We start from the raw sequence: 12,941 nt of genomic DNA on the forward strand, positions 1-12,941 counted from the left end.
GATACTCAACTCCAGAGCACCATTTATAAAAGCTTGGGGAAACAATCTAGGAGGGTAAGAAAGTTGAGCTGGAATAATCAAATACACCCAGTTCCAAAATATGCTGTGGAATTTGTACTTAATACCAAAACCTTTATTTATTTATCTGCTTGTTTCTTATACAGTGGTACCTTGGTTCTCAAATGCCTTGGTACTCAAACACCTTGGTTCCCAAAAGCTGAAAACCCGGAAGTAAGTGTTCCGGTTTCCGAACTTTTTTGGAAGCCAAACGACTGTTGGCTATTGTTTCTGGGACACCAGCACCAATCAGAAGCTGTGCCTTGGTTTTTGAACATTTTGGAAGTCAAATGGACTTCCGGAACGGATTAAGTTTGGCGCTTTTGTTTTTGCTATTTACTTTGCGTTTTTGTTTTTGAGGCTTTTTCGGTTAATTTGTTTTTGTGACTGCGTGGAACCCAGGTCAGCTACTGATTGATTGTGTGACTGCAGAAATGGATAAAAGCCCCTATCCAAACAATGACTATCATCAGTGCAGGTAAGGGAAAAAATGTAATTTTAATTTTTATCATCTACAATGATTTATTTTATAGTACACTACTTTGATTATTGCTTTCATTTTATGGCTCAATGGTCTCGTTAGATAGTAAAATTCATGTCAAATTGCTGTCTTAGGGGTTGTTTTTAAAAGTCTGGAAGGGATTAATCCATTTTGCATTACTTTCTATGGGAAAGCACATCTTGGTTTTGGAACAGACTTCCGGAAGGGATTAAGTTTGAGAACTTAATATAGCTGTATAGACCTTTCTACAGTAGGAAGGTGAAAAGAATGAGAATGTAAGAAAAGCCTACTGGATCAGGCCAGTGGCCCATATAATTGAGCATCCAGTTCTGACCATGGCCAGATGCCTGTAGAAGCCCAAAAGCAGGACTCAGGTGCAACAGCTGCTCTCCCCTCCTGTGGTTTCCAGCAACTGGTATTCAGATGCATACTGGAAATGGGTTGGGCATCTGAAAAGGGATTGTTTCTTATATAGACCTTTCTGAGCAAGAAGAAAGTGGGGCGCAAAGAGGAATGAGGGTGAGTAAAATGAGGCAATATATTGTGTGATCTCCAGCATAATCAAGGGAAGGGGCGAATTTCCAATGTGTTTCCTATGTGTTGCACTTTAAGCAAACAATTTTACAAGGTCCCTCCTTTAAATTCCTCCCTCGTTTAGATGTGGTTAATTTTGCCGGCCAGATGCACAGCTGGCACGCTTTCCAGTCCTGTGTGTATTCGGCAGAGTAAACATAAAACTTGGTCTAATTTGTATTCAGTCCTTAACACAGTATGCACAGCCTGTAAAATCCTTGTCAAGGGACTTGCACAAAAAGTATTTGGGACAAGTTTTAAGGCTGTCACCTAATCAGGATAACAAGAATGACAGGTAAAAGGATGGGGTCTTTAATTTGGCTTTTGCAGCTTTGCGTTTTTAAAACAGGTTAACTTTTTACACAGATATTGGCCTTTAGAGACTGCTGGTTGACAAATTAGGGAATTTTATATGGTAGAACAGATCCTGAAGCTGAGGCTCCAATACTTTGGCCACCTCATGAGAAGAGAAGACTCCCTGGAAAAGACCCTGATGCTGGGAAAGATGGAGGGCACAAGGAGAAGGGGACGGCAGAGGACAAGATGGTTCAATAGTGTTCTCTAAGCTACCAGCATGAGTTTGACCAAACTGTGGGAGGCAGTGGAAGACAGGAGTGCCTGGTGTGCTCTGGTCCATGGGGTCACAAAGAGTCGGACACAACTAAATGACTAAACAACAACAATATGGTAGAAATCTACAATCATTCAGTATGCAATGGCTGCACTGTAATTGCTTCAACAAAGTTTGGCAGATAGAAAAGTTCTGTGATGGTGAACAAGCTTGGGATCTCCCTCTGGGACCGGAGAGAGGAAAGTTTACTGAACTTCAGAAAGGACTGAACCGCATTGTTTGCTTGTATTGTGTGGAGTTCATTATTTTTAAACTAAAGAAAAAACTATTAAAGATTTTCTTGGTTTACAAAAGTGTGTGCATTGACTCTTTTTTTCAGGTTGTAGAGTCTTTTCTACAGATCAGTTACATTGGATGTGAGACATTAGTATTGCATACAGCATAAGGTTGGAGATAAGAGAAGGGTGGGGTGGTAAAGCTTATATTCTTTGATTTAATGTATGTGTGGAGCTTTTGTGTCAGTGTCACTTGGGTAGGTTCTCTTTCTATTCATTTATTATTTTTCCTTGGCAGTGAGAGTGGGGGGAGGGCAGGGAATGGCTGCTGGTCTTTAATTGACTGCAGTGAGAGTTGTTTGGGGGGGGATTGTTGGGTGAGGTTAGCCATATCAATTTGTGTGCTTTCAGTGGGTTCTTGTTGTCTTGTTGGGCTGTGTATGTAATGAAGGGGAGCCATACTGGGGTGAATGTGTCCTCTTTTATTTCTCCCCATGTTAGTTTCAGTCTGACAGTTAGCTTTTCTAGTAAGGCTGTTTACCATAATTTTTAAAACATTTATCTTATTGTAATTAGTATTTAAGACCAGGACTTTTTTTCAGCCAGAACTTGCCAAAACTCAGTTCTGGCACCTCTCAAGTGGGCGCCATTGCCATTATAAGAGAATGAGGGAGGCGTTCATGATGAGTTCCGGCATCCTATTTCTAGAAAAATAGCACTGTTTCAGACTGTTCTGCAGTAAAGCCTTGACATGCATTCTTGTGGTGGAGAGAACTGATTTCTACACGAGGTCCAGAAAAAGGATTCTGCTGAACAACTCTAACACAGGATTGGGTTTTCATTTTCCTTTAGCTCATCTAAGAAATGTGGTGCTGGATCCTAAAACCAAGCTTACCATCTGACGCTATATTTAATTTGTAGAATATAAATCCTCAAATCCAAGCCACCCATTAGTTGTCTAGGTAATCATCCACTTGGGCAATTTTGCTCATTACCTAACAGAAAAATGGAAAGAAAGTGCAAGTCACTCCTTTGGCATCAGCCAGAACGTCTGTTGAAATGCAAATATCACCTTTAGAGAAGTATTGGGGGGGGGGGCTGTGGCAAGGAGAGAAAGAGTTAAACTTCCCTTTTCCTAGTAGTTCCTGTTTACAGATTTAAAAAAACCAGGTGTGTTAAATTGCATTAGCCCAATTCAAGTCACATCTTGTTGTTCCTCTTATATCCTCTCACATCACACTGTGAAATATAAATTCCCACCCTGAATAGTTCACAGGAAGCATGAAACAGAATATGTATGAGCCACTGGAATTTCCTATTCTGCTTTCATATAAAATGTGAAGCAGTAATAGCCTGGAGCCTCTTAATCCAGTTTATCTACCAGCAAGATGCCTCAGGCTCAAACTAGATGTGATATTATGAATGTAATTAATTTGCACATTTAAAAGATGTAAATAGCAGCTGTGGTGTGTGTGAGGGAACATAAGCAGCATCAGAACTGTAGGGGCTGGGAAGGGGGAGTTTAACCCACTTGCCCTCTCTGCCATGGTCCTGACAAAAAATCCCCACCCCATGGGACTGATCTTTACATTAAGTGATTGTGTATCACATCTTATAATGTCTCATCTGATTGGGCCCTAAATACCAGCTGTGAATGAGGAGTAAGTGGTATTTTCTGCAAAATATGAAGCAAAGGGCCAACCTGGGGTGGGGTGGGGTCACAACAGCTCAACGGGTAACAAACGGAGGGATAAAGGTGGCCACCAGGAGTGACAAGGTGATAGAAATGAGCCTGCTGTAAAGGCCCAAGGCCTGCCTCAAAAAGACCCCAGGGCATTGTCCTTGTCAGGTAACTCAAGGCCTGTCAGTTTCTCTCAGAATTAAAACCGAAGGCTGTCCTTGTTCTCAGGAGATATTCCCCGCCAAAAGCAAATATGATGGCTGAGCCCAGCTGTGTACATCAGGTCTTCCCATTCTTCTCTCATAAAAGTTGAGGAAGTAAAATAGAAGTAACTCCTCGGGGTTTAAGAAAGTTAAGAATTATTTCACAGTAGTGGACTTGACACTTCAAGGAAGATGGATGGTTGAAAGAAGCAAGGCCCAGGGGGCCTCAGGTGACTGGCTTTTTTACCTGTCACCCAGACAGCAACACATTGCTCTCCTCATTGATTTGGGAAGGAAGAGGCAAAAAGAGAGTGTTGCACTGTTATTTCATGAAGAATTCTTGCCGTGGACTCTCTGTGTTTAGCAGCAGAAACCAGGAGAGTGGTGAAACCCCGCTAGTGGCAAGATCTGCAATTCTTTCCCCCAGGCACTTGCTATGAGGCAAAAATTGTAAGAAAGAAATACTAATGTAGTCTCACTGTCATTCGTAGTCTATCAAACCCATATTCCACAAACCTCTTTAAAGATTGATTTGAACTGATACCGCTGTAAATCTTGAGTAATCACTGCTGTTGCCTTGATTGATACGCCACCTGAAAGCATTAAAAGCAGCAGAGAAAGTAACTCTTGGCAGACAACAGACACACAGCTCACTATCTGCTGCCCAGTGATGCTGCTCCATCTTTCTATTGTTCAGATCTGACATATTTTATTATATATGTTCAGGACAAATATTATTTCAATAGTATGAAAGCAAGCGTGCTGTACCTTTCCAGCTGCCACTCCACACTCAGTTCCCACCTTTCCAGTGTTAAAAGAGTCACAGCTGTCTGCATGCACATTAAATGCAGCAAATTTAAAATTGACTGTAATTAAAATCAGAACTTTTAAAGCTCTCAAATAAATGTGCACTGCTCTGCTCTCTCTAAAAAAATACATCAATGTACACTGATATAAATTTACCACTTCGTCACCCTGACATTCAACACTTAAGAAATAGCTAGCTAGATATAGATATTAGGCTCCACATTATTCTTCTGACTGCAGACCCTCCAAGTGCCCCTATTTTCCAGAAACAGCCCCAAATTTACAGACGCCATCCCAATTTCTGATTTGATCCCACTCCTATTCATTCCCCATCATATAGGCCTTCAGGCATGGTTTTCATTATCCTCTACTGCACGTACCCCAGCAATACAAGGGATATCTGGAGTCTGGGTTAATAAGGAGGGTGATCAGGAGTAATTTGCAGGAAATGATTATTCTTGTTATGGAAATGATAAGTTGAGAGTACCATACAAGTTTCTGTGCCATACTCCTGCTCAAGACAGTGCCCCACATGAGCGCAACTATTCTCAGCTGCACACATCCATCCAGACACATCCAGGCAGCATTTTGCTGCTGGCATGTTGTTGTTGTTTAGTCATTTAGTCATGTCCGACTCTTCGTGACCCCATGGACCAGAGCACGCCAGGCACTCCTGTCTTCCACTACCTCCTACAGTTTGGTCAGACTCATGCTGGTAGCTTCAAGAACACTATCCAACCATCTCGTCCTCTGTCACCCCCTTCTCCTTGTGCCCTCCATCTTTCCCAACATCAGGGTCTTTTCTCTTCTCATGAGGTGGCCAAAGTATTGGAGCCTCAGCTTCACAATCTGTCCTTCCAGTGAGCACTCAGAGCTGATTTCCTTAAGAATGGAGAGGTTTGATCTTCTTGCAGTCCATGGGACTCTCAAGAGTTTCCTCCAGCACCATAATTCAAAAGCATCAATTCTTTGGCGATCAGCCTTCTTAATGGTCCAGCTCTCACTTCCATACATCACTACTGGGAAAACCATAGCTTTAACTATACCATAGCTTTAACTATACGGATCTTTGTTGGCAAGGTGATGTCTCTGCTTTTTAAGACAGCTACAGGCATACAAAGGCTATATATGTTGCAACAGACATATACTGCTTACAGATTGCCACTTCTGCAGTGTGATCTTCCGCAGGAAAGAGCTTTTCTTTTCTTTTTTTTTAAAGATATTTATTAAAATTTTCAAAATTAATACAGTAAGAATATAAAAAATCAAAAAGAAAAAGGGAAAAAAATACGAAAAAACAGAAAAAAAGATACATAAAAATTAAAAACACATTAAGTTCACCAAAATTTACTTTCATTGACATATTTTCCCGACCTCCTCATACCTCCCCTTTTTGTATTCCAATTCAAATTATTGATTCAGCAAATCCTTAACCATAATTCTTAACCTAATAAATTAACATGTTATTATTTTACTTTTACTCTTTCATCCATTTCCTCAATTTATTTTTACTAACCTTATTTTCCTTTAATTTAGTTCATTTTTTTTTAAAAAAACCAATTTTACCTTATCCAAACTTAAACATCAATACTTATACATCAATACATATTCTTAAAACATTCTTTCTAAAGTCGACCCAAATTCCCTTCCACGAATTTCCCAAATTTCATAAACATTACAAAAACAAAAATAAAAGCAAAACACATTATACTTATGTACCCTTTGGATTCCCAAACCCCACCCCACCCTTTCCCGGTTCCAGTCCCCAACAAATGTCCATCAGTCTTAATCTAATATTTAGCCTGAAGATCTCACATCCGAGGCTCTTAATTCTCTCTCAATTCCTCTCTGCTGGTTTTTTTGATAGTCCTTAAAATTAAACACCAACTCTCGGAGAAGCTCTGGCCCTTCAGGATCCATGTTTCTTTCAACCAGTCCTCCATACTTAAAGGTGGAACCCAAATCTTGTTTCTTACTCCTTTCAAGTCCAAATGTCCCCAAGGCTCCAACCTCCACCTTGAGCAAATTTATAATCCTTAGGTCTTCGGATCTCCACATAAGGAGATCTTTCCTTTCTTCAATCTCCAATTCAGGCCAGATTTTCCACATCAAATTCTTATTTTCCTTCATTACCATCATGTCAGGCCTCAAGTCCTCCTTCATCATCTGCAGCTCTTCAGGGACAACATATGTCTCCTTCTCCAAATTCTCAAAGTTGTCAAGTTTCTCTTTCTGTTCAGTTGAATAAACTTCCAGATTCAACTCCTTATCAGTTTCAATGATATTGTTTACAGTTGAGTCCAGAGTTGTAACATTTATAGCCAAAACATCAATTTGGCCTTGCAACTTTCCCAAGAGAACAAAGACTCTGTCCAATTCAGCCTGAATTCTCCCTTCTCCAGCCATTCCTGTAATGTCCCAAATCCCCCTCTAGAGGGATTTTGGTTTCTTAGTGTTCATTCCAATCCAAGTCCAAAAATCCAGCTAGTTTGTATCAGTTCTTCCTTGTTTTCAACAAATTGTAACAAAAATTGTAACATATATAACCAGCAGAAGCAACAGAAACAAAGTTCTCTTTTTCCGTTTTGACAGCTACTTTGACAGCTGTCAAACTCTTTAGTACCTCATTGACAGGCTCTCTTGCGGAACACTCCTGGGTCCGGGAGGGTGGCACTTCGGTTCCCAAAATTAGCTCTTTATCCTCCAGCAAAATTTCTTATACTGCCAAATCGTGAAATTAAAGTCTTTTACCAAAGAAGGAAAGAAGAAAAGGTTCTCTCGACCTTAGTTAGCAGGTCTTTGCTTTAACTTGTTTACAAGACGGGGAGGCAGACTTCCTTTTTACACCTTCCCCGATCGTGCCTAATTCTTAAAAGCAAAATTTTCTTTACAGTGCCAATTTCCGTAGTACTCACGGGTTGTTACTTTTAGAGTCCAATTGTTCAAAAGAAGAAGTCAGCGCTCTCCGACCGTGGCAATGCGGCTTCACTCTGCAGGAGAAGCCGTCGACTCTCCGCACCGCGCCGCTCACCCCGTCCCCCGTTCCGAAGCCTTTAAAAAGGCTCCTTCGCAGGTCGGGGGGCGCAAATGGTACCCACTGAGTCACCAGGTTCACAGGCTTCACCGCCTGTGATTTTTATGGGTCCCCGCGTCGCCGCAGCGGCAAGACCCAATCCTGCAGAGCCGATTCCCTCCGGAGCTCAGAGGGAATCCGCCATTAGTCGATGGCGCTAACCCGGAAGTTGCAGGAAAGAGCTTTTCATTGATATCATACCTATGTGAGAGCAACAGTGTTTGAAATGACCCCCAAGTCTTGCCTGGTTATGGAACCTCCACATTGCTTGAGCTTGGCAATGCAACTGCTCTACTCAAGTTGGGGTAGCCAACCCCAGCCAGCATGACCAATGGCCAGAGATTATGGTAGTTGTAGCTCACAGCATCTGGAGGGCAGCACATTGGATGCCACTGACTTCAGTGAAACCTGGACCAATCCTAGTTTAGTGACTATGGAGATAAGTAAAAATAAATAAAACATTGTCCAGTAGCACCTTAGAGACCAACTAAGTTTGTTCTGGGTATAAGCTTTTGTGTGCATGCACACTTCTTCAGATACCCAGAAGAAACTTAGTTGGTCTCTAAGGTGCTACTGGACAATTTTTTAATTTTTTAATTTATTTCAACTGTGTCAGACCAACACGGCTACCTACCTGAATCTGGGATTATGGAAATAAGGCTAGCAAACTGTCCTCTAACATTAGCTATGCCCAAATGCCTTGTTTGTCCCACAAACACTGGTAACATCATGGAAGAGAAGATCAAGGCAACATTTCCAGCAATAAATTACAGCCTATTGTTCTTTATCCAAGAGCTGAGAAAAGCGTCTTTCCCCCAGTTTTCTGAAATATGAAAGCACAACATAGCCCTTAGTATTATCACTCTTAAATCTGTTTCAGTGGTCGCTGGTGTTATCTTAGATAGCTGCTTGACACGTAGGGGCTCAGGAAAACTTGACATCCTTCCAGTTACTGCCAAGTTCCATGTTACCTTTCAATGAAAGGTTAACTATATGCTGATTAACAGGAAGCTCTTTTTCAAGTCTTTTCATTTTGCCACAGTCATACACTCAAAATAGTGCCTGTGTTTCCTAGCACGAATTTCATATTCCTTATTCCAAACTTTAAAAATATTTGTCTTTCTTTCTTGGACTCTTCCCTGAATGCTACTGCTTGCCTGCTCTGTTCTGCTGTCTGCTGTTAAGTTCGTCACACAAAAAAAGAAAAAAGATTTTAAGTGCTATATAATTAGCCACTGGTTTGCCAATCAGCCTTTATTCCACTGTCAGTTTGCATTTCATCTCTGCTCTGATTCCAGTTAATGATTCCATTCTTTTTGCTCTTCACTTAGGACTTCGTGTCACATGCTACACACCACAACTCAGTCTTTTCTGCCTTCTCGTTAACACGCAGCTCATGCGATAAGATTTTCTTTCTTCACTTCCATAGCATTCACTTTCATAGAACACAAGCTGGTGTTTCCATATAGCATCTCCCTCTTCCTATAATGGCAAAACTTGATGGTTTTTTAAATGGATGGATTCCAGAAGAGGGGAGCAGAGGGAGGGGAAGTTCCATTGCATAAGCAGAATTTCTTCCACTCACACAATGACTTTGTTAGATACACCCCCTAGTTCATAGGTCCATTTAAGGGTTTGCATTTTGGTATAAACTATTAAATATAATAAAATGCACTTGTTTTTCCCTATTGAGAGAATATTCAGTGGACCACATACATCACTATAGACCACATAAAGCACTCTAATACTTCTTTGCTCAGTACATGAAGGAAAAGTAGGTTTAATGTTTTTCTCTGAAACGCAACTTATGCACTTTGCTGTGGTTGAGGCATCTTGGGCTACCTTTATTCCTCTTGCAAGGTTTTTGCATCGCAGTTCTATGATGGCTTTGGTGTCTCTGTGGTCAAGTCTTCTGTGCCACAAGTCTGGGTCCATCTCATCCTTCTGGTGGGTTTTGAGGCACATGCAGACTGGGGTTCTTAAAGATTAGTCTCATATACACCATTGATTAGATGTGCTTCAGGAAATATTTTCCCATCTCTGAATACTTGACACTGGCCATTTTCAAACAACACACTGAAACCATTTCTGTCCAAAGTAGACACACTTACAGTAGCATGTTGCAGTTCAATTCTAGAACGTACAAAATTGCTGCAAGGGGTTCTGTTTCAATTTGTTACTTAGCTAGCTGCTTAGAATTCCTGAGCCTGTTCCAAACACTTTTATGGCTTTGCCATTTGAATGTTGTCATTCACCGATGTATTAATATTGTTAATACCTCAAAATAAATTCTTATCATGTAACATGTGCAGAGAACTAGGAATTGAGAGCCTTGGAGCAGCTGGTGGTTTGACTGGGTGATGATTTCAAGCTCCTTCTTCATAGGGCTGAGTCAACCCTGAGCTGTCTTTCCCTGAAGTGTCCTCCCCTTTGCTGAGGTTTGGGGTTTGCCCAGTCTTCTGGGACAGGCTAGGATCTGGAATATTCCCTGAGGCAGGCTCATCCTCCTAATACAGTGGTGACTCGGGTTACAGACGCTTGAGGTTACAGATGCTTCAGGTTACAGACTCCACTTATCCTGAAATAGTACCTGTGGTTAAGAACTTTGCTTCAGGATGAGAACAGAAATTGTGTGGCGGCGGCACAGTGGCAGTGGGAGGCCCCATTAGCTAAAGTGGTACCTTAGGTTAAGAATAGTTTCAGGTTAAGAACGGACCTCCAGAATGAATTAAGTTCTTAACCCGAAGTACCACTGTAGCTGTATGAGTTTGAGTTCCTTTCATCTCAGAATCCCTGTGGTATCCAAGGATGTGATTCTATCAAAGGATGATCTAATACACAGGTGTCAAACACAAGGCCCGCGGGCCAAATCCGGCCCGCCAGACCTCGTCATCTGGCCCGTGTAGCCGCCGCCGGCCGCCAGCCTTCACCTTTTATTCTCGCTTCTTCTTTTTTTTGACACAAGAAAGCCGCCTCTTCAGCACATGCGCGGCAGCCTACAAGCCAGAGAACATCTGCCCTCTAGCGGCGCCAGCCGTTCTATACAGGAAACCTCCACTTTACATGCATTCAGGAAACCTCCACTTGTTTTTATATTGAGCGCATGCCATCCTGTGATGTGACAGATCCAACAGCTGACTGAACCCTTCTCTCCTGTACTGTAAGTCCTACAGATACAACCAGCCCTTTGAGGGTGACCAAACTGCTGATGCGGCCCCTGATGAATTTGAGTTAGACACCCCTGATCTAATATGTCATGAGTTGAGGGGGTGGGACTGCAGCTTATTATGCAAACCATATAATGTAGCTTCTGATCTTTGACAACTATTAGAGTCCCCAGGGGTCCTTAATTCTAGGGCTCATAGTGTTTAGGAGTCTTACAAAAAAAGAAGAAGCATAGAATCTAGCATTTTTAATTACAGGCATGAAATAAATATAAACAGTCATAGAAGGAAGATTCTAAACCAAAGGGAGGGGAAAATAAATGCCCCAAACCTTTCAGACTACTGTTGCCTGGCAAAAGACTTGTCCCCAGCCCCAGTTGTTCGACATAATTACCGTTTTTGTTTAGTTTTTCCCAGTTTTTCTGCCTTGCATGTGTATGAGGGGTCTGATGGGAGCCCGGTGATGAAATGTGCATGTGTGGTCCGCACATGTTTTTGTTTCTATCTTATTAACATTGTCAACAGATTTTGAAAAACTTTTGCATGAACTACAGAAAAGAGAAACTGCAGAAGCATCATGTTCTCTGAAGTTACCTCCCTCTCCCTTTCTGGAATCCCAATCCTCCCCCTCAGACTGATTAATATTCTACATACTTCTAAATGTGTTTGTGGGACAGGGGTTATTGCTTTGTTTTGTTTCTGTTTTAGCTATTTATTTTGTGCTTTTATCCAGTATTTTTATCTTGTGAACTGCCCCGAGATATTTGGATGAGGGGTAGTATATAAATTTTAATAACAACCATAATATCACACCTTGCCTTTAAAATACCATGATAGAGTGGGAGAAGATATAGTTGTGGCTCCTTCCACCCGTTCCCTTTGCAGTCCTGTCATCTTGTGCAATCATCTCCCCCTGACACCTGCTGTGGTAAAGTAGAAATACTTGGTTTAAGTTTGAGAGCTAGGTCTATGTCTTAGAAATCAGGCTTAAATTCTTAATACCCTTCTTGTTTCCCCACCTCAAATCCTGCCCTTTTATTCTACATATGGTTCCTAATCCACTGAAATCTCTTTAAAAAACAAAACAAAACACCATTAAAATAATGAGGGTGTTGTTTCTTATCTGTATGTGATAACTATAGAATTCAATTTTCAATTTGGTACATACCTGATTCAAATGTTAATTATGGCTCTGCTGTTAATTACAGTTCTCATACATCTTGCGCATGTATGCGATCAATAAGAATTGAGCCTTCTGTCCTATTCTGTCAAGTCATTTGTATTCCTAACTTGCACAGTAATTGTCTGCCAAACTACCATCATCTCAATGAAAATGGCCCCTAATCGTATGAATGGTGCAGTTGTTAGAACAATGCAGATTTATATTGTTGTTATCTTCAAGCATCCCTAATCTGAAAATGGGAGGCATCTGCTACAGTCACTTTGAGAGAAGTGATGCTATCAGTTAGCAATCCTAACGTCCATTGTCTTGTTTGATAGATGCACATACTGGCTGAAATTGTCCATAAGGTTTGAAAGTACGACGTGTTATTTCCCCCCACTGTCCATTTGCTACTCTCTAGAACATCCTTCCTTTTGTATACTGTGATGCTGCGATTTGCTTAAGGATCTGTGTGGACAAGGCGGCAAGAGGAGAATAGCAAGGCATGAGGAAGATTTCTCTGTATCTGTAGGTCCCAAAGACCAATACCTGAAACAGCTCCTTAAAAGTATTCAACTGTTACTACACTTGTAGTAATAACCATGAGCACTAGGTGGCAGCCTACTAAAGTTCTTGGCTGTTGGGGGGCATTGTGGTTCCTGAGCAGTTCATATCCAGTGCCGGATTTACATATAAGCTAAACAAGCTATACCTTAGGGCCCAACTCTCTTGGGGGCCCCCAAAAAATTTAAAGAAAAAAATTAATATTAATATGCTTCTTCTTAAGTGTATTTCAGTTCAACAATTATTTTGATAAAATACATATTTTGTTATGTGCAAATGGCTTTAGATACCTATTAGGTCCATAAATTA

Source organism: Podarcis raffonei, chromosome 3, assembly GCF_027172205.1.
Source record: "Podarcis raffonei isolate rPodRaf1 chromosome 3, rPodRaf1.pri, whole genome shotgun sequence".
Lineage (NCBI taxonomy): Eukaryota > Metazoa > Chordata > Lepidosauria > Squamata > Lacertidae > Podarcis > Podarcis raffonei.